The 19,667-nt window shown below is 42.7% G+C and overlaps 1 long non-coding RNA gene across 1 annotated transcript in view; it reads right to left on the bottom strand.

Annotated features, from left to right (window-relative positions):
* The window catches only part of LOC149750015 (uncharacterized), a 72,011-nt gene extending 53,239 nt beyond the window's left edge, over positions 1-18,772 (bottom strand). The window contains exon 1 of the long non-coding RNA XR_016392017.1: positions 1,346-18,772. This is a non-coding gene — a long non-coding RNA (uncharacterized LOC149750015). The remainder of the gene's footprint in view (positions 1-1,345) is intronic.
* Between the last annotated feature and the right edge of the window lie 895 nt (positions 18,773-19,667).

Raw genomic sequence — 19,667 nt, 5'->3', positions numbered from 1 at the left:
TCTTCAATACCCAACACATTTATTACCTTGTGCCTAAATTTTTTCTCTATTCCCAAAACATAATTTGTCCTATGTGTGTTCCCAGAGCACTTTGCATTTCTCCTTGTATAGCACTGACCCCATTAATTGTAAATATCTGCTTAAAAGTCTTTTTTTTTCCACCAAACTTAATCAGTTTTTCAAGCACAAGAACCATATTCTGTTCACATTTGCCTTGCTCAGGAGCTGAGAGAGTGCTAAAATGTATTGATATTAGGCATCAAAACATGGTTTTAAAAATTAGTTTGTTAATTAAGTACATGAATGTAGACAAGGTTTGAGAAATCAGACTGAAATTTGACACAAAATAACCACACAAGCATCATATTTCATTTATTGAAGATGGAATACCAGTGGAAACACCCAGAATGTTTGGCAGGTAAATGGGGGATTCTTCGTCTTAAGAATGCAACAATCATATTTTTAAATGACTTGAGAGGAATTTATCCACTGCATAAATAAATTATTTCCTCAAAGATATTCAAGTCATATTTCTAATTCTTATCAGCAAGATCATCTACTCCTGTCTCCAGAATTTCTTCATTGGCTTAGTGGTAAATTTATTTTATTAGATAATTTTTCTCTATCTAGTTAAAGGCACGTTTCAGGGAGGTAGGAAATGGTGCAAGCTCTCCTTCAGCTCCCGCACCATCCTACAAGCATCCCCCAGCAACAAGAGCTTGGATACCAGAGACTGAGAAAAAGTCAATAACTGACAGCAAGGAAAGAATTCGAGGCATTGATCATCTCAGACTTGGGAGTTGAGATAAAGCCACAGAATTCAACACCACATTAACTCTGCTTGTGCTGGAAGAGATAAATATTTTTAAATGGGCTCAGATTAGAAATATGGGAGCGATTTTAAGGCATTGTTTCTTGGCACTATTGACACTTTGGACCAGATAATTTTCTGTTGAGGGTGGTGGGCAGGGGGGGTGGGGGAGGGGGTTGGAGGGTGTTGTCCTGGGCACTGGAGGATGCTTAGCAGAATCTCGTGCCTCTACTCACTAGATGCCAGTAGCAACCCCCAGCTGTGGACAAGCAAAAATGTCTCCAGACATTGGCAAATGTCCCAAGGGGCTAAATGGACCCCTTGTTGAGAACCACTGCTCTAACCCATCACACACAAATAAAAATGCTTCTAGCTCCATTATAGAAAGCTACCTTTTCAAATGATTTAACAATGACAAAATGTAGAATAGTATCAAATTAATATTTAGGCAAATGATGTTGCTCCAAAGAGATTATCCTAAAGAGATCATCTGTAAGCCCCACCAAAGGAATGTGAAACAGGCTTTGACATTACCTCAGCCAGAGGTCTATTTTGGATGAGAAGTGGAGGCAGTTTGCCATGCGGTAAGCTTCTCCTTTCTTGATATTTCTGGAGGGCATGTGCTTGCTTGCTCTACAGCCAAATCAGAAGCATTCAACACAATGATTTCTGTTTTAAACAAAAAGCGATACTCTAAGGAATGTTTTTCCTGACAAAGCAGGCTGTAAAAACCCTGCTGTTCAAATGAGAGAACTGATCTACCATGTCAGTGACTCAGCCCTCCTTCAATCCAGTTCACCTGAAATCAGCAAAACCAGACAAAAGGTCAAATTAATGTTAATTCAATAGAAAAAGCATCTTTTTATAAGATAATCTTTTTATAACCTCCCCAGGCCTTCATTTCCTCACCTCTGAAATCAAGTAATAAGATCTGTCTAACAGATTTATGAAAATTGAGACATTACATACAAAGGCAGTAGCTGACACATGATATGTATTCAAAAGTGTTTAAATACCAATTTGAATATATTTTCTCAGTCAGTTTCTCTGATATCATATGAGAACGAAGACTAGAATTTGTTTTCACCTCCTGTTGCCTACTGAACAACCAAAGGGTTAAGAAAAACTAAAAGAATTAGGACACTCATCATTTACTAATGTATGTAGTTACTTTTGTGTTTCAAGAAAACACAAAAGACATCAGACAAAAGTTTCAAATAAAGTAACTTTCTAATCCTAAATTCTTAAAATTTAACAAGCATTGCTCTCTAAGTAAGTGGTTGGCCTTTTTTTCCTACTGATATTTCATTCCAAAAATCATTTGGCATACAGGATGTGTGTTGTTGTAAATAATGGCAATTTTAAATATTCAAAATCACAGTATTCCCTTTCACCAAATATTAACACTTATCAAATGTATGAAATATAAATCAAAACCAAATCTAGTAAGGAATATCTATATGTGTATAACTGAGTCATTTTGCTGTACAGTAGAAATTAACACAACGTTGTAAATCAACTATATTTCAATTTAAAAATAAATTGAAAAAACCAAGCCTAGGAGAACCAGCTCAATGCATCAAATAAAAGAGAGCATCAAATAAAAGTAATCATTATAAATGGCTACTTCTTCAGGCTGCACCAGGCACCAAGCCAAGCCCTCTACATAAATCTTTGATGTTCTACGACGTGTCGTATTGTGATCTTATCCCCCACGGCAATTTTTATTATTCCCATGTTACAGATGAGGAAACCGAAGCTGAAAGTATCTGAGTGACTTGCCCAAGGTCATGCCCCTTAATGGAGCCAGGATTGAAACCCAGGCACTCTAGCTGGTCTTCTATCCATCAGGAATTACGCCTCAGTACAAATGGGTAATGGATATGAAGAGAGTGTGGGTTTCTCTTGCTGCCAAGTTACCATGGAAGCAATGACTTAAACCAGTCCTATTAAAACATATGACCACCTGAAGATCATGCTGATTTCCGTGCCTCACAAATTAGTCTCAGGCTGTTCCCAGGTAATGAAAATACAAATCATGAAAACTGGCTTCCCCATTCATAAGCCCATCTTTCCCATAGATAAGTCACCTAGCAGAAAACTCAAGACAGAGCCCTCATAAAACAACTATACTCCAATAATAATTAATTTAAAAAAAAGAATATCAATGAAACAAAAAGAGTCCTCTTTCTAAAAGATTCTTCTCCACCAGAGACTTCTAAGTAAGTCTATCTCTTGAGTAGATTTTGGAAAGTCCATGGACACTTTATCAATATATGCAGATATTCTGTATGCATCAGAGCCCAGAATTTTTGGAACAAAAAATTTAAGAAGCGCTGTGCTAAACCAAAAGAAGTACATGGATCAGAAGCCTATTAAGAAACTTTTAGTGCTGAGATCCAATAGGATCTGATTTTAAGATGGCATACTATCTATAGACAACTCCTAAAGTAGTAGCAACAACCAATAAATATCAATATGTCAATATGTCATATTCATGAGTGGTCAAACCCAAGGGACTCATGTGCCTCAAACCTGAAGATTCAATCCAGACTTCTGGACTTCCCTGGTGGCGCAGCGGTTAAGAATCCGCCTGCTAACGCAGGGGACACGGGTGGAAGATCCCACATGCTGCAGCGCAACTAAGCCCACGTGCCACAACTACTAAGCCCGAACCCCATGCACCTAGAGACCGTGCTCCACAGCAAGACAAGCCACGGTAATGAGAAGCCTGCACACCACAACGAAACCAGAGAAAACCCGCGTGCAGCAACAAAGACCCAACGCAGCCAAAAATAAATTTATTAAAAAAAAATGAAATCCAGACTTCTGTCAAAGCACCTACTAGACAACTAGCAGGTGCCATGATGGGCACAAAAAGTTCAAACACAAATTAAAATTTCTGCCTTCATAGCTTATTATGGAAGATTTTTTGAAAATAAGTATCAATGGCAAAATAACACTGAATGGTTGATGTTGCTATAAAGGTATGTGAAACATTATAAGGGATCAGAACAGGGTAGAATGATTAATTCTTTGTGTCAGGAAAACATGAAGAGTTACAGAAAAGTAATGGTGTTTGAGCAGAGTCTTGCAGGTGAAGAGGAGCTTGTCATACAACAGAGTTAGTTGACAGTACAGTGGTCATGTCTGAGAGGCGACAAACTGTCCTACATTCCTAGAAATGTACAGAAAGGAGAGGCCAGAGACAGGGTTTGGTATGTGGGCTGAGGTAAAGATGCAATAACCCTATTTTTGGCAATACTCTACCGATGATAATGAGAAGCTTTGGAGAATATACCTGGAAATGAAGATGATCTATCTGTGTGAGAATGAGTACTCCGAATGCAGAGGATGTACTTAATTGGAGACAGGAGAATCTGGGGACAGAATGATCAATTAGGATGCCCTGTTGCCATAATTCAGGAGAGAGATGAGCCTCAGGGCACATCAGATAAACAATTGGCGGTGCTGGGAGTTGCAGGAAGAAAGAGATCAGGGAGAAAATGGGGTACCCCACAAGGGTAACTGGATGTTAACTGACCCAATGAGAAGTGCCAGAAATAGCTCCCTACTTCAGAAGTATACATGGCCCTTATTGTATATCTTTCTTAAAATGGGTACACATCTATATTAATTCCAAGAAAAGACTTAGGTGTAACATATCGGAGAAAAGCTCTAAGACTCGGGAACATGGATGATCCACCAGGCACCATGCTGGACACTGCACACATTGTCTCAAAGACTGTATGTCAGGAGCTCACCCATATCCTGACCCACTGGTGGGCCAGACATCTACCTCTTCATGGATCAGCCTTAGCAATCCACCCAGAATGGCTCATTACTCTCCATTTCTCTTGCCAGCAACAAAATGAATCACTTTTTTTTATGACGTCAGCCCTACAAATCAATTCAATGAATTAAAACTGGCCCTGCTAGACCAGAACACAAGCCAAGGGTGTCAGATCTTCTTTCCTCACACTGGCTCTCATGGATCAAAACTGCTCCAGGGTATCTGAAGAGAACAGCTCAGGCTCCCCCTGCCCAGCACCACATGGGCTTGAACAAGGCCAGACCACCACCCTTAGGGACAGCTGAGATGCTCCTGAAATGTCAGAAGCAGCCCTGCCAGCCTCCCAGCCTCCGCCATGTTCTGTGTGATGGGTATTGATTTCAGACACTGTTTCAGAGCAAAATTGAAAGCGTGTGCCTTTGCAGCTTGTCAAGAACTCAGGCCCGACTTTCACAAGGGACTTTGCACCAGCAGCCTTGTGCCTGGTGCCTGGGAAAGTGGAGCCAGGCCCTCCGAGGCCTGTTTCCTCACTCTCTGAGATTCAATCAATGACCCACCAGTCAACGTTGGCATTCTTTTAACAAGTGTACATAAAGTCCTCCAACTAGGAAAAAAGGGAGGGGAAAACAGAAGACCTTCAGTCATTGGTGTGGACAAAATTCAAGCAGAATAAAAAATGTCAACATGCTCAGGTGCCTCTATCTTTTGCACTTTTGGGGGTCTGTTGTTCTTTTGAGCAAGTCCGTATTTATTCAACAGACATTTATTACACGTTATAGCAGATTTTGGGGTGGAGAGAAGGAAATCAATAAGGAAGTCCCTGCCTCAAAGAAACCTGTAATCTAGGAAGGAAACGGATATGGATACAAATGCTACAAGGAAGGAAATCAAAGGGGGTGAGGAAATAAGAAATCGGAGATGGATCTGAGCTGCACTGATGCTGGGGTAAGTAAGGATTTTCAGCCTTGTCCCAGATGGATTATTAAAAAAGAGAGAATATTAGGATCTAAAGTGAAACTGTTGTTTGCTGTTTAGCTGCTGGTGAAATGTCAATATCAATAAAAGCCTTGAATGTGACCTCCACATCAGATAGATCATCTAGCTGAATATGCTCCCCACATTTTACTTATTTTTTTACTTGTCAATCATTTATTCATTCAACAGATACTGATTAAGCACAGTGTGACTAATAAAAACAATAAACATGTTCATGATTAGTTGTACACACATAAAACTTCTGTAAACAGTTATAAAGCATGACCTAAACTTGAATTGTTAAAAATCTGTAATAAAAGGCATTAATTTTTTTGTCATCCTGAAGCATTTGACCATGACTATGTACTTGGCACATGGCAGGTGCTCAAAAATGTTTGTCCTGTGAGAAGAGGGACACCTAATTTCCTTAGGTAGCTAAGAGCATCATTCCCGGTTTCTCCTCACAATTTAAATCCAAGTGACACTAGAGTGGTCATATTAATCTGAGTTTCAAGTTTTCGAATCCTACACTTTGACTATAAAGTACGGTTTTGCAAACCATCTTTTTATAAAAAGCTGCAGAATGTTGAGAATAAAGTAACCTAGGAACGTGGGCCCTGAGCAATGAAACCGTCTGATATTGAAAGTAACCTTGAGGTTTCTCTCTTCAACCTCAGAGAACCACAGAAAGAGAAAGCAAAAATAATGGTGGAAATAAAGTAAGATAGGTGTTTAAAATGGCCTAAAATGCTATCTATTTTTAATGATCTCGGATGCTAGAAACCCAAGGAAGGAAAGTCAAATTTGAAAATAACCAGTGAGCCTTTACTTGGTATTCAATACCATCTTTCACAAAGTTTCTAAACTTCCCTGTATCATCTTTTGCAGTATATCATAAGGGGGCATTAGCATCCCCAATGCTTAGGAATTAGACAGGAACAGAGAGAAGAAATGCATAGGGGCAGGCTTGTAATAAAAGATCACCAAACGTAAGCTAAACGAAGCCAGAGGTCAACCTACATAATTGCAGGAGAATCTCAGACCACTTGTTCATACAACTATTTCATTCAGTCAACAAAACTTTACTTAACCCCTAATATTGCCAGGTACTGAGCTGGGTGGCTTGTCACCCAGAAGCTTGTCATCCAGTAGATCACGCTAGAAATGTCTATTGATCTAAAATTATGAATAAACCATCTCATCTTTTTTCATAAGTTAAAAGTGCGTCGTCATTCTACATTCTATTTCTCTCTCATTCATTCATTCAGCCAGTCAGTTGCTTATCCGACAAAGATTTAAGCATTTAATCTGTACCAGATATTTTCCTAGGTTCAAGGGATACCCAAATTAATAGAATAAGTACCTGCCCATAAAGAGGGAAGGATTTCTAGTAATTCTGGTTAAATGTGATAGGCACAATAATTACTACATAAACAAAATGCTATGAAAGGTACCAGCAAGAGGTGGGGAGGGTGAAGAGGGATTTTTAAAGTTTTAAGGAAAAAAGGGAGGTAGCATTTGGTTTGGGTTCCCCAATATGCATAGGAGCTTTCCAGGCAAAGGCGATGGAGGAAGGGCATTCCTGATTGAGAGCAGGACATGCAAAGAGGCAGAGGAACAAGAGTGTGTGGGCAGTAAGGCCAGGAGAGCTGGACGGCCACATGCTTGGGGCTGACGACTCCATACTGCAGAGTCAGGCACAAGCAGGAAGATCTTGGGGGCTCGGCAAGGAATTTGGACTTAATTCCGTCACGACCGGGGGGTGCTTTCAGATACCTACATCCTAACTTCATCAAGCAAGGCTTAGAAAATTTAAACCCAAGAGCAAGTCTATCGACACACAAAGAGCTATTTTGTTTTGCTTAGAGAATAAAACACGACGGTCCTCCTGGCTGGGCTAAATTTTGAGTGGATATTGAAATGTTTAGCCTATAGAGAAAGGGGAGATCACTATTAGGCCATATTTAAGGTTCGTTTGTCATTCCTCCATGCCTTTATTCAACTGCTTCACATCAGCCCCTGCAGGATGCCAAGCACTGTATTAGACCCTTTGACTCTAAATAATAATGAAAATAGGGAATTTCCTGGCTGTCTAGCGGTTAGGACCCAGCACTTTAACTACCAGGGCCTGGGTTCGATCCCTGGTGAGGGAACTAAGATCCTGCAAGCTGCGTAGCATGGCCAAAAAATAAATTAATAAATTAATAATAATAATGAAAATAGACATATAAGGGTTTAATAGTGGAGTTGGCCAAACAATATAAGTGCAGGGCATCAGAGAAAGCCCATATCAGGGAACCATGACCTGGCCTGGGGTGGAGGGGTCCATACCTTAGAATTGAAATTGCCCTGTGGTATTTCACTGGGAAAGCCCACTGGATGATGTCCAAGCAAACCTAATACTTGACATTCCACCAGCAGGTCCCATCCCCTGGAGTTGCTGTGCCTCCCTTGAATGTGCTTTTCTGTCTGAATACACATGGACAGGAAGGAAAGCAAATCCTTCTGCAGGTGACAGAACTAATTCCCAGGTCTCCATCTTCTCTGTCAGTCTAGAGCGAACCCCTGAATCTTGTTCATAAAACTAGGATGAAAAAGGAAAACAAATGCATTTCATTGAAAAGAAATCGCAAGGCTGTGACTGACTCCATCACTTCTGTCAGCAGATGGGAAATTCAAGCGCAACGCCTGCATAGAATTACCCACCATGTCTTGAATACAAAATTACTGATTTAACAGGTGACACATTCCACACACAAACATTGTAATAATATAAAAGGAGAGTTGGACAATAGATTCCATAAATAGAAGAGATGCGTAGTAAAGATTTTTTTGCTATTTTATTTTATGCATTGTGATGACATACACACTACAAATTTATAAGCACTTCGAAAATAGGATTTATATATTGGATTTCTTTTCACCTGATCACAAAATCTCTGCCACTTTCAGATTCCTCCCTTCGCAGCTTCCCGAAGACCCGGAAGGAACATCGGACTAGGAGTCAAGAAAAGCAGGTTTCTCAGGCTCTGTCACAAACTACTTTTTGTAGGCAAAGTTGTTTAATCCCTGTTCAATGTCCTCATCTATACCGCGTGAACAGTGGCACCTACCGCAGTGAACTCCCAGCCTGCTTGGAAAAACCCTGGATTTAGAGTTAAGAGGTTAAAGTTGGAGTCTGGTCTTGCCGCTGACTGGTAAATTACTTTGGGTAAATCACATACACTCACCAAGTTAATTCACCTGCAAAGGGGCCCTAATTCCACCTGCCTTATACATTTGTCCTGAATCAAGTAAGCCAAAGTGTTTTACAAACCACAACCACTTATGGTAGAATAAGGTATTATTAATTAGAATCAAAGAAGATCACAAAGAAGATAGATCTTATAACTCTAGTGCTTTGAGGAACACACAGTACGTGTGACATTGAATTTCTTATGCAGTCAACCATGCTGTGTGCATTTTCCACAATCAAACTTTAAGCTCCAGGACATTTTAGGGTTACCTCCTTTTATCATGAGCTGGGGAAAGACTCGGGGGGTCCCAAGTGGCAGGAATCCCTGGGCAGCCCAGGTTGCTGTGCTCTGGAATTATCCTAGGGAGAACGAATAACGCTAAGTCAGTGACTGAGGAGTGATGACCTGATGCTACTCCCAAACTGGGGAAAATTGGGATGAAAGAATGAGGAGCTCCTTTCTGCCCCAAAATTCTAAGGTTTAATAGTAAAAGGGGCCTCCTGTAAATCTCCAGTTAGCTATGATCAAACCAGTTCAATGCTCAGACCAAGATTTGTTCAACAAGAACCAGGTGGAACTTTTCTAGGCTAATGACACGAGATTGAATTTCGGAGTGGTTTTTGAACGCCTCAGGTCCTAAGTCCAAGTTCATCTACTTCACCACCTCCCTCAATCTGTCAGACATTCTAGAAGCACTCAGCCTTCTCCAAGCTGACCCACTGTTGCTCAGCACAGTTGGCCAAACAGAGAGAGGGAATATGCCGTCCAAATATCCCCAAGTGTCCACAGCACGCCGGTTGTCTTGACCGGGAGCGGTAGAAATAGCACTGGCACCTTCCCACTTTGGCCTTGGCATGTGTGCGGGTGTCCGCTGCACCCCGTGCCAAACCAGAGCACAGGGACACAGGCGTGAATTTTGCAGCCTAAATTCCCCAGGGTAATTTTTATAGCTCTGCTATAGCAGTTACTTTTTTTTTAAAGGTCAAGATTCACATGTTTATTATGACTTGTGTTTCTTGGCCTAATCCAGATTGGGGTGGGGGGAGAAAAAAAAGAAAGAACAAAATTGACACAAATAGATTAATAGTTTGCAAGTGAAATCTACAGCTCATTTTGAGCCCTGTCCTGTGAAGACCTTGCTTTATTTTATTGAAAAGGGCAAGAAAGAGTGACATTTCTGTTCAGCTCAGGGAGCCCAACGAGCCAAAGACCAAGTCCCAGAGAGGAACATCTGTTTGGCAAACACAAAGGAACGTAACACCTGCAAACTGGCCATGTTGTGTTTACTCTGGGACTGGTTGTCCATTACCCTCTGAAAATACGTTTCAGGGCTGGAAATGGACTGTTTGTGCCAAGAAAGTCTGGGGTGATAACGCAGCCTGTTCACCTTGGAATTCTCCCCGTCCCAGCATGGGCGGGCCCTGGTGAGCCAAGAGAGATTTGTAGTATTTTTCCACCTAGCACCTCTTTGCAGAAACCTCTACAAGTTTGGAGCTGGAGACCAGAGAAGGGGCGTCGGGGACTGAGAGCGTGGAGAATGACTGCTGGGCTTCAGGTTGTGGTTATGCTATTATTTATGCCTCTGTGATGACTTTCCGGCAAGGCTTTCCATGTTGTAGCCTCTGGACAGAGTTGCGCATATCAAAAACACCACCAAAACAAACGGTTTTAACACCCACACTTACAGGAAACTTTACCCCAGGGGCTCCAAGTGCTTCTAACAGAACAAGAAGGCCTGCTGTGTGCAGCTCTGTCCTTGGCAGCCGTGGTTGTCAGCCCTGAGCACAATTTATTGTGTCTTCTTTGAATCACTTTTGGTCTAGGATGAAGCATCCGCCGAAGAGACCTCACCCAAAGCAGCTAATGGTGCCCACGGCAGGAGAGTTCCCACCAAAAGGCAAAGCCCCCTCACTGCTGGGAGCCCCAAAACCCAGCAGAGGCACCCTCTGTTACCATCCTGAGTCAAGATTGCAGCCTGAGCCTGATGGGTACAGTAAACGCCATTGGCTTGGGGACAGTCTGAAGCCTAGAATGAAGAGACATCAGAAGACGTGTGTGGAAGAACAGCAGAGCTCACATTTATATGAGTCTCATCTTAAGCCCTCCTAGACAATTAGCTCTTTCCATGCCTTTTCTCATATAATTCCAGAAAATGATTCTATTCTTATTTCATAAGCTAGGGAAAGAAGGCTTAGAAAATGTAAGCAGTTCTCCCAGGGTCATGTTATTCAGTCAATTGGAAGCACTGGGGTTTCAACCCAGGCCTACCTGGCCTTTCTTCCACTGTCTCACGTGGCCTGCAGAAGGTTGACATGCATTGATAGTCCTTTTGCCTCCAAATGTATTCCAGAAAGACCCAGTGCGGTTGCTGGGATGTTTGTCTGCTTCTGATGTCTGAACCTGGTCTCCATTCCTTCCCTCAAGCTTCCTTGTCTCAATCTGAGAACAGGAGGAAGATTAAGGGATAGTGGAAGTCCAGGCTTGTTTCACACAAGAATTGTAGTGCATGATGACATATGTTTGCTGTATTGTTTAAGGATGTTTTATTTGACTCTGTAAACTAAGAAAAACAGACCAATGAGGATAGAGGAAATTAAGAGATGTAAGTGGCTGGTGAGACACATTAAACGTAGATAACGTAAGTTGAGCACGAGTACTGGCGGTAGGTGGGAAAGACGAAATATTCAGAGTTACATTAAGACACTAAGGTACTCAGAATTCACCAGGCCTAAAGTTGGCCATTCATTGGGAACACCTATTTTGGCTCTACCAATTTTCTGCCTACAGCACACAGGTAAAAGCCAGCAGGCCAACTGGCAAGCTACAGCTGTGACCAAGCAAACTTGTCTGTCTGTCTCGTAAAAGCAAGTCTGTGTTTGCCTCAAGCCCCTTCCAGACGCCCTTGTTCATTATGAATTCTGGTCCACCTCATAACCCCAGCAGGGAAGGCTGGTGTGTCAGAGAGACAGAAGAAGCAACAGAGACAGAGAAAGAGAGAGACTATAGGCATTGCCTAATACAGGATTCAAGGAGTATGGTCCTTTAACCCTGTTTGTAGCCACCTTTGGTGTGTCAATCATCCGTCTCTTCCCCCTTGCTTCTCACTGTGTGTTTATTAAACCACATGATTCAAACATCTTAATCTGGCACTTGAGTCTTTATGTTCCTGACCACTGTGGTAGGTGACATGGTAATACACTTGGAGGGTACCATTGCGTCAAGGTGATTTCCCACTTAACACATGACCTCCAAGAGTCAACTTATCTTTAGCATTTTGTAGTTCTTAATCTTCAAAACATAGGAAATCCTGGTGGAATGATTCAATGGCAAAGAAAAGCAAGTAAACCCAGGAAGATTAATGTGATTTTTTTTTAAAAAAAGACAATACTTATGAATTACTTCCTGAATGTAATCATAGCATTGGAATTTGTATCCATTTATTTAAAAATCCATTCTGTGTTCTCTGGACTCAGCCTGTCAGTAGGCACTCTTACTGAAAGTCCTTTCTCCCTTGTGGAAGCTATGTGACTATTATACTGACTTTGTAAGGTTCTCACAACAGATGTGAGTCTTCCTATTTTACAAATGAATAAACTGTGCTCAAGCTGGTAGAGAGAATTGCTTAAGGCTAGATTGCTACCAAAAAATGAGTACAGACCTAGAATCCTAAATAAATATTCTATTATACCACGTATACATTGAAACGTATATAGATTCCTGTCCACATGTGAATTGAAAGATAGGGAAGAAACAGAAATAAGGTGGATGGTAATGAATGACTTAATATTTTTATTTTACGTATATGGTATATACAGTACCCTTAGTTGAAGGCCTATTGTGTACCCAGTAATATTATTTGTGTCTTATCCACACTATCTCTTTTCCTTGAAGTGCTAGGCGATGTTATCATTCTCATTTCATAATTAATGAAAGGGAGATTTAGAGCTATTCCTTCTATGACATGCCTAATCACAAGTAGAAAACCAAGATTTCCGACGTAGGTCAGCTGACCCTAAGTCTTGCTTTCTGAGATGCAATAATTATAATGACCATCATTGCCAATTGAGAATCCATAAACTTTTTGAGTATTTTCTATGTGCTGGGCAGTGTTAAGCATTCTACTTGAACCATCTCCATTTTCCTCAGAGAGTGTCATTAACAAAATGTCTCTTTCCCAAAAGAACGGAAAGTTTACGTGTTAAACTATAAATGCAGGGCTTTAGACTTTAAAATATGCAATGGAGAATGCTCAAAAGACCCTATCAAGATGGGGATTGTCTTTAATCTTTGACGTTGCCTTCTAATCACTTCCAAAAGGAGGATAAAAAGAGGAGACTATAAACCCAGTGGTCAGGACTTGTCTTGGGAGAATTAATTGGGGAAAAGGGTACGAATGATCAAGAGGACCAAACACAACCTGTGCACCTTATTTGCATTCAGATCCTAACAAACTAAACATAAAAAGACATTGAATAGGGACTGGGTATTAAATAACATTAACAAAGTATTTGGATTGTGTTTTGTAAGGTATGATAATGTTCCTGTGAATATATAATAATATTTAATAAAATATCCTTATTTTTGTAAGGCATATATCCATTCTACTTTTATGTGTGTTCCAATTTTTTTGTAATAAAAGGAAAACAATTTGTTGGTGGCTGAGGGGTTTAGAGAGGAGGGGGTGGGAGAAGAGAGAGCAGAATGAAATGATCTGGAGGGAAAATGTTGGGGGCACCTAGAAAGGCAGTGAAAAGGATGAAAATAAGAAATAAACTCCCTGGGGTGAAGGGGCTTAGTCTGGAGTGGAGTCAGGGAATGGGAATGGGGTAAGTAAAGCTTCAGCCCTGTGAATCCAAGGATCCACATAAGCAGCGTTACTAACCAAAAAAATAAAGAAGACGAATTAGAGCCCAAATAAGAATGAGTCAAGGAATGGAAGACTAATTGAACATCTAGCATGCAAGTCACTGTGTGTGCATGTGATATTGTGATTTATAAGAAATATATATTTGGTCTTCGTCCCCATTTCTGGCACCAAGCTCCTAAAACCCTTGGAATTTATGTTAGTGAGGTGACTTTTGAAAAGACTTTAGGTAGCCTAAGGATGGGAGCTGGTTGCCAGGGGAAACTTAGAGGATTGGAACTTTCAGCCTCACCCCCCAACTTGGGGTTGGAAGAGGAGCTGGAGATTGAGGTCAATCACCAATGGCCAATGACTTAATCAACCATGCTTTGTAATGAAGGTATCGCTAAACCCCAAAAGGATGGACTTCTTAGAGCCTCTGGGTTGGTAAACACACTGGGGTGCCTAGGAGAACGGTGCTCTCAGAAAGAACACGGAAGCTCCAGGCCCTTTCTCCATACCTTGTCTTATGCATCTCTTCCATCTGGTTGTTCCTGAGTTATATCCTTTTACAATAAACTGGTAATCTAGGAAGTAAGATGCTTCTCTGAGTTCTGTGAGATGCCCTAGTAAATTAATCAAACCCAAGGAAGAGGTCATGGAAACCTCCAACGTATAGCTGGTTGGTCAGAAGCCCAGATGATAACCTAGGTTTGCAGTTGGCATCTGACGTTGGGGGCAGTCTTGTAAGACTGAGCCCTTAATCTGTGGGATCTGATGCTATCTCTGAGTAGATAGTGTCAGAATTGAGTTGAATCGTAGGACACCCAGCTGGTGTCAGAGAATTGCTTGGTGGTATGGAAAAAAAAAAAACAAAAAACAGACATCATCATGCATCACCTCACTATACTTCTTCATCATGGACCCAAATGACAGATGAGAACACTGAGGTGCAGGGAGCTGAAGACTTTTGCCTGAGGTTCCATGAGTCACAGAGGGTTGTTGATGGGTAAGGAGGAGAGTGGAGAAGCCTACTGGGCAAGGATCCAATGGAACTTCCATGAAAGCACCACCAAGTTTTTGCATCAATCTTCATTTGAAAATAGGGTTCTGTAGCTTAAAAAGACACAAAAATCCAAAACTGAGAGAACTAAAGCTGAATGTATTAGCTTGAAAAACTTAACCCAAACATATTAATGTAAACATAAAGGACAGTCACAGATGAGAATGCCCAAAAGGTGGCTTTCGAATTGTCTAATCTTGTGTCAGATTCAACCTCACTGCAATTATCCCAAAGATTTCACCCACAACGGCATGCAGTTTGTACCCAGAAATTCCCTCACACTGTAGTAGTTTGGGTATGAACTTGAAATTGCTCGGGGAGGGGTGGTGGTTGGGGAAGAGGCAAGAAGAAGGGGGCAAAAAGAGAAAAGGTAACTTAATTGGGCAAAGCTGAGGCCCTGCAGTGAGTTCTTTGAAGAAGATGCCAAACCAAACTGCTGCTGCACTAGAACAGCCATCATGTGCAAAATGGCCTTTAAATGGGGGGCAGGGGGTATTTCCCAGCTTTGTCTTCTCCACTAGGGAAATGATTCATACACATTCCTTGAGCCAGATGCAGAGTTCTGCACTGAGGCTCCTCCTTTAAGTTTTCAGTGAATGTGATTAGCATCCCATCTGCTACAAAGCTACAAAGTTCCCAGAAACTGTGCAATTAAATAATAATAAGGTTGGGTTCATGTTTGGCTGAACCCTTTGCTCACTGTGTGGCCTTGGGCCAGTCAGATGACCTGCTTGTGTCCTGATAGTCAAACCAGCTGGAAAATTGAGTCAGAGACAACGGCCTCCCTGCAAAACAGATGCTACAGTTGAGTCGCACACTTCTTTTTTTTAGTAAATAAATTGAGGGTCAAGGAAAGGAGGGATTGGTGAGTTGTTTTGAATATTCAGGAGCAGCTCCAAGCCGAGGAACAGATTAGAACCTCCTTCCAGAATGATCACCAGGTCTCCTATGGTCAACCTGGTCTCCCACCTCCGCAAACACTGTTGGATCACAGGTGGCCTCTCTTTAGACAACTCAACCCTTGACACAAAGGTCCTCAGGGATCCTATTTGTTAAAATATCACCTCATTGAAGCTGTCCTGGTGCCTAGTGAAAATTGCAAGCCGCCTTCCCCCGGCACTCCCTGTTTTCCTCCCATGTTTATTTTGGCCAGCACCTTCCTTGTTACCTAGCATCTAACGTGATGACTTATTTATGTTTTCTACCCCCGACTAGAACGTAAGCTCCTCCAGGGAAGCGACTTCAGTCCATTTCATTCACTGCTGTGTACCCAGTGCCAGAGACAGTCCCAATAACTCGCCCATTTTCTCTGGGCTGGAAAGCTGGGAAGATTGTCACAGTTAAGGGAAGCTGCTAGTATGCTTATTAAACAGTTGGTCTAGTCAATCTTTAAGGAAGTAGAGTGCATCCCATCAGATGTTCACAGTGTGCTGGGGTGAGATTACAGAACAAAGGCTCCTGACATCATAGTAACAGATTCACCAGAGGTGCGATTATTCATACCCCCGGTTTCTGGGACCAGAAACTGCACTCTTAACAGCTTTGTTCCTGCCTCCCTGCCTCCAGGCTCACCATGCTCCAACCCACCTCCAACCTCCTACCAGCAGGATCCAAGTCCGACCCTACGGTTCCCAGCATGATAAACTCCAGACCATGTTAGGGTCTTCTTGATCTGTGCTCCATCCACCTGTCCTGCCCACCCTCCCACCTCCATCATACCTTACCTGCCGACCACACTTTCCCCACCTCTACCCCTTGCAGTTTGCTGGACGCACCATGCTCTCCACGTCTTCAAACATTTTCTCTGCTCTTCTCTGCCTGAAACTCCTTTCTCAACTGGCCGACAACTACTGGCTTACCCCATTGTGCTCCAACACCAGCTCCTGCCTGAATCCTTCCCTGTTCATTGCTCCCCACCCACCCCCCGCAGAGGTCCCTCTCGCATCTTAGGAGAACCACTGTGATACTGTGCTACACTTCATTATGGCCATTTGGATGTTTCTCTTCCCTACGAAACGGCTGTGGTCTCAGGACAAAAATAGAGTCTTACTTATCTCCATGCCTAGCTCAGGGCTGGGCATATGTGCTGGCACTCTGCAACTAGCAAATGAACAAAAAATAAAATCAGGTTTTTTTTCCTCAGGTTTAACAGTTCCCTGGTTTCCTTCACCTTTATAGATCATTTTAATATTTCAAATAGGTAATGAAAACCTGATCAAATGCTGAAAAAGAGCTCTTCTGTCAGAGGTTCCATCCTGTATGACAGTCTGTAATTCCCAGACAGTTGATTAGGAGTGTTAAAAGATAAAGCAGGGGGCTTCCCTGGTGGCGCAGTGGTTGAGAGTCCACCTGCCGATGCAGGGGACACGGGTTTGTGCCCCGGTCCGGGAGGATCCCGCGTGCCGCGGAGCAGCTGGGCCCGTGAGCCATGGCCGCTGAGCCTGCGCGTCCGGAGGCTGTGCTCCGCAATGGGAGAGGCCACAACAGTGAGAGGTCCGCGTACCAGAAGAAAAAAAAAAAAAGATAAACCAGGGCAACTAAAAAGTTTGAGTTTATTTGAGCAAAAATGGATTCCAGTTGGGCAACACCAAACCGGAAGTGGTTAGGAGCAGTCCCGGGACAGAAGCTAGAGAAAAGACTCAGAGAGAGAAAGTACGGAAACAAAGAAAGGAAGTGATTTGATTGGCTATAGCTTGAATCCTAGTTGGCTGCTTGTGATCGATTGTCCTTAGTGTTTGATCTGTTTGATCTTGTAAACTTGAGGCATTTACGGGCTTAGATCTGGGCTTGCTTACGTAGGCTGCCATGGGATTAGAGATGCCTCAGTCTAATCGTTCCTGTGCCAACTACAAATTGGCACTTGCCACCTGCTTCTACAAGGACTAAGCACGAACCGCTGCGGCCGCTGACCTTCAACACCCCCTGAAAGGAGTTCAAGGTGGAGAGCAGGAATGAGGCCCTCTGTGCTCCGGGAAAAACTGGCAGAACAGGGCTTTAGATAGTTAGACACTTCCAGAAGAAGATTTTATGAGCCCAAGTCTTGCCTCACCTCATATCTAGAAAAGCACTGAAATCATTAACAGTGACATCTGCTCCTCGTGACTCGCAGCAAGCCTCTGCCAAAATATGTGCTCAACTGCAGGTACACCCCCTTCACTGAAATCATGTGTAACACTGACCAGCCTCCCTACCTCTTTGGAGCAGTTTCTAGGGCTATCTGAGATGCTGTCTCCCGGGCTATAATCCTCATTTTGCCCCAAATAAAGCTTAACTCACAACTCTCACGTTGTGCATTTTTTTCAGTTGACACTTGTTTAATTAATTTAACAGAGGTCTGAATTTCTTCAGCTCAAAGGGCTAAATCAAGCAGGTGCTTACAACCAAGGTGTATTGCTGGAAAGCTCAAGTGTATAGGCAGAAGAGGAGGGCGGGCAAAGGTGGATAGTGGAAGAGAGAGAAGGAAACTGACCGAGAACAACAGCCCAGGGGAAATCAAGGGCCTGAGTTGGATGTGATTCAGCCTCTCCCAGCTTCTTTACAAAGTTCCTAATGGCTATTGGGCCTCTTGGTGGCTTCTGAAGATTTTCCCAGCAACCCCCAGAAGAATAAAAATAAACCCTGTCTGAGAGCAGGAGAAACCTGAGAGAAGTTGCATAATTATCTTCCACCTGCACTGAGAATTGGCCCCTCTGGGCTCTCACAGAACACGATGTAATGCTGAGCCATGAAATTTTCTTGAATCTTTCAAGTATCTACAAGATTCTCGAAGACTCTATTTTCACACCTCAGAGTATACATATTGCAACACAATTTTAAGAGCTGGTTTTTGTTTCCAGACAAATAGATGCTGAGGGGAAATATACTTTCAAAAATTAATTTTTTTCAAGGTGGGTGGAAAGAACAATCTAAAAACAAAATTTGCCTTTTAAATTGAAACATGCCAAAGAAGAACTTGCTTTTCCACCGGTCTTGGGGCTCACTCATTTCCTTCTCACTGCAAGGGAAGAATCAGTCATAGAAACACAGACATTGCTATTCAAAGCCCATCCTTTTCTTTTAGAACTTACTTTTGACAGGAGACCATGCAATTTTCTCACTGGGGGAAGCTGACAGTGGCAGAAAGTGGATTCAGAAGAGCACTAGTTGGGCTTCCCTGGTGGTGCAGTGGTTGAGAGTCCGCCTGCCGATACAGGGGACACGGGTTCGTGCCCCGGTCCGGGAAGATCCCACGTGCCGCGGAGCGGCTGGGCCCGTGAGCCGTGGCCGCTGAGCCTGCGCTCCGCAATGGGAGAGGCCACAGCAGTGAGAGGCCCGCGTACCACAAAAAAAAAAAAGAGCACTAATTGACTCATAGACTTAGGTTAGGGACCTTTGTCTTGTCAGCCTGCCAAACCTTCCCCATTCCTTGCCCTCACTAAACCCTCCCAAACCTGCTGCCACTCAAATTATTAAACCATTGTCTTTTCCTGCCACTACTTTCGTCCTGTGTGGCTCAAGTCTAAGCTTGCTTCTTAAACAATGGGTCCAAGTGCCATGTGGGCAGGGACTGTGTGCTTTTTAGTCAACCATGCATTGGCCCCAGCTCCCAGCCAGCACCTGGAGCAGAGCAGGCATTCAAGAAGTGTTTGCTGAAAAATAAAAGCTAGGCTATATGGTTTTCTTTGTGATCCCTGATCCCACTGCTACATTTTCAGGCCAAGAAGAGGTAGCCCAACACCCCAAGCATGTATTCTTCAAAATGCCTTTACAATTGTTATTTTCCAATTGACTGTGAAAAAGAATAAACTCCCGTGACCAGGAAGACAGAAAGAGAACTCGTTTACATGGCCCCAGGCTCAGCAAACCCACTGGTAGAGATGCAACAACTCACAAATGCCCATCCCAGGGAGGCTGGTGGAGGAGGGGTTATTGTTAACTTAGTCATCCTCTTTATTCAAGGTGGTGGT

Source organism: Delphinapterus leucas, chromosome 2 (assembly GCF_059928025.1).
Source record: "Delphinapterus leucas isolate spDelLeu-1000000601 "Yukka" chromosome 2, BTC_Dleu_Yukka2, whole genome shotgun sequence".
NCBI lineage: Eukaryota > Metazoa > Chordata > Mammalia > Artiodactyla > Monodontidae > Delphinapterus > Delphinapterus leucas.
The sequence above is the reverse complement of the archived record's forward strand: the minus strand, read 5'-3'. Positions and strand labels throughout refer to the sequence as shown.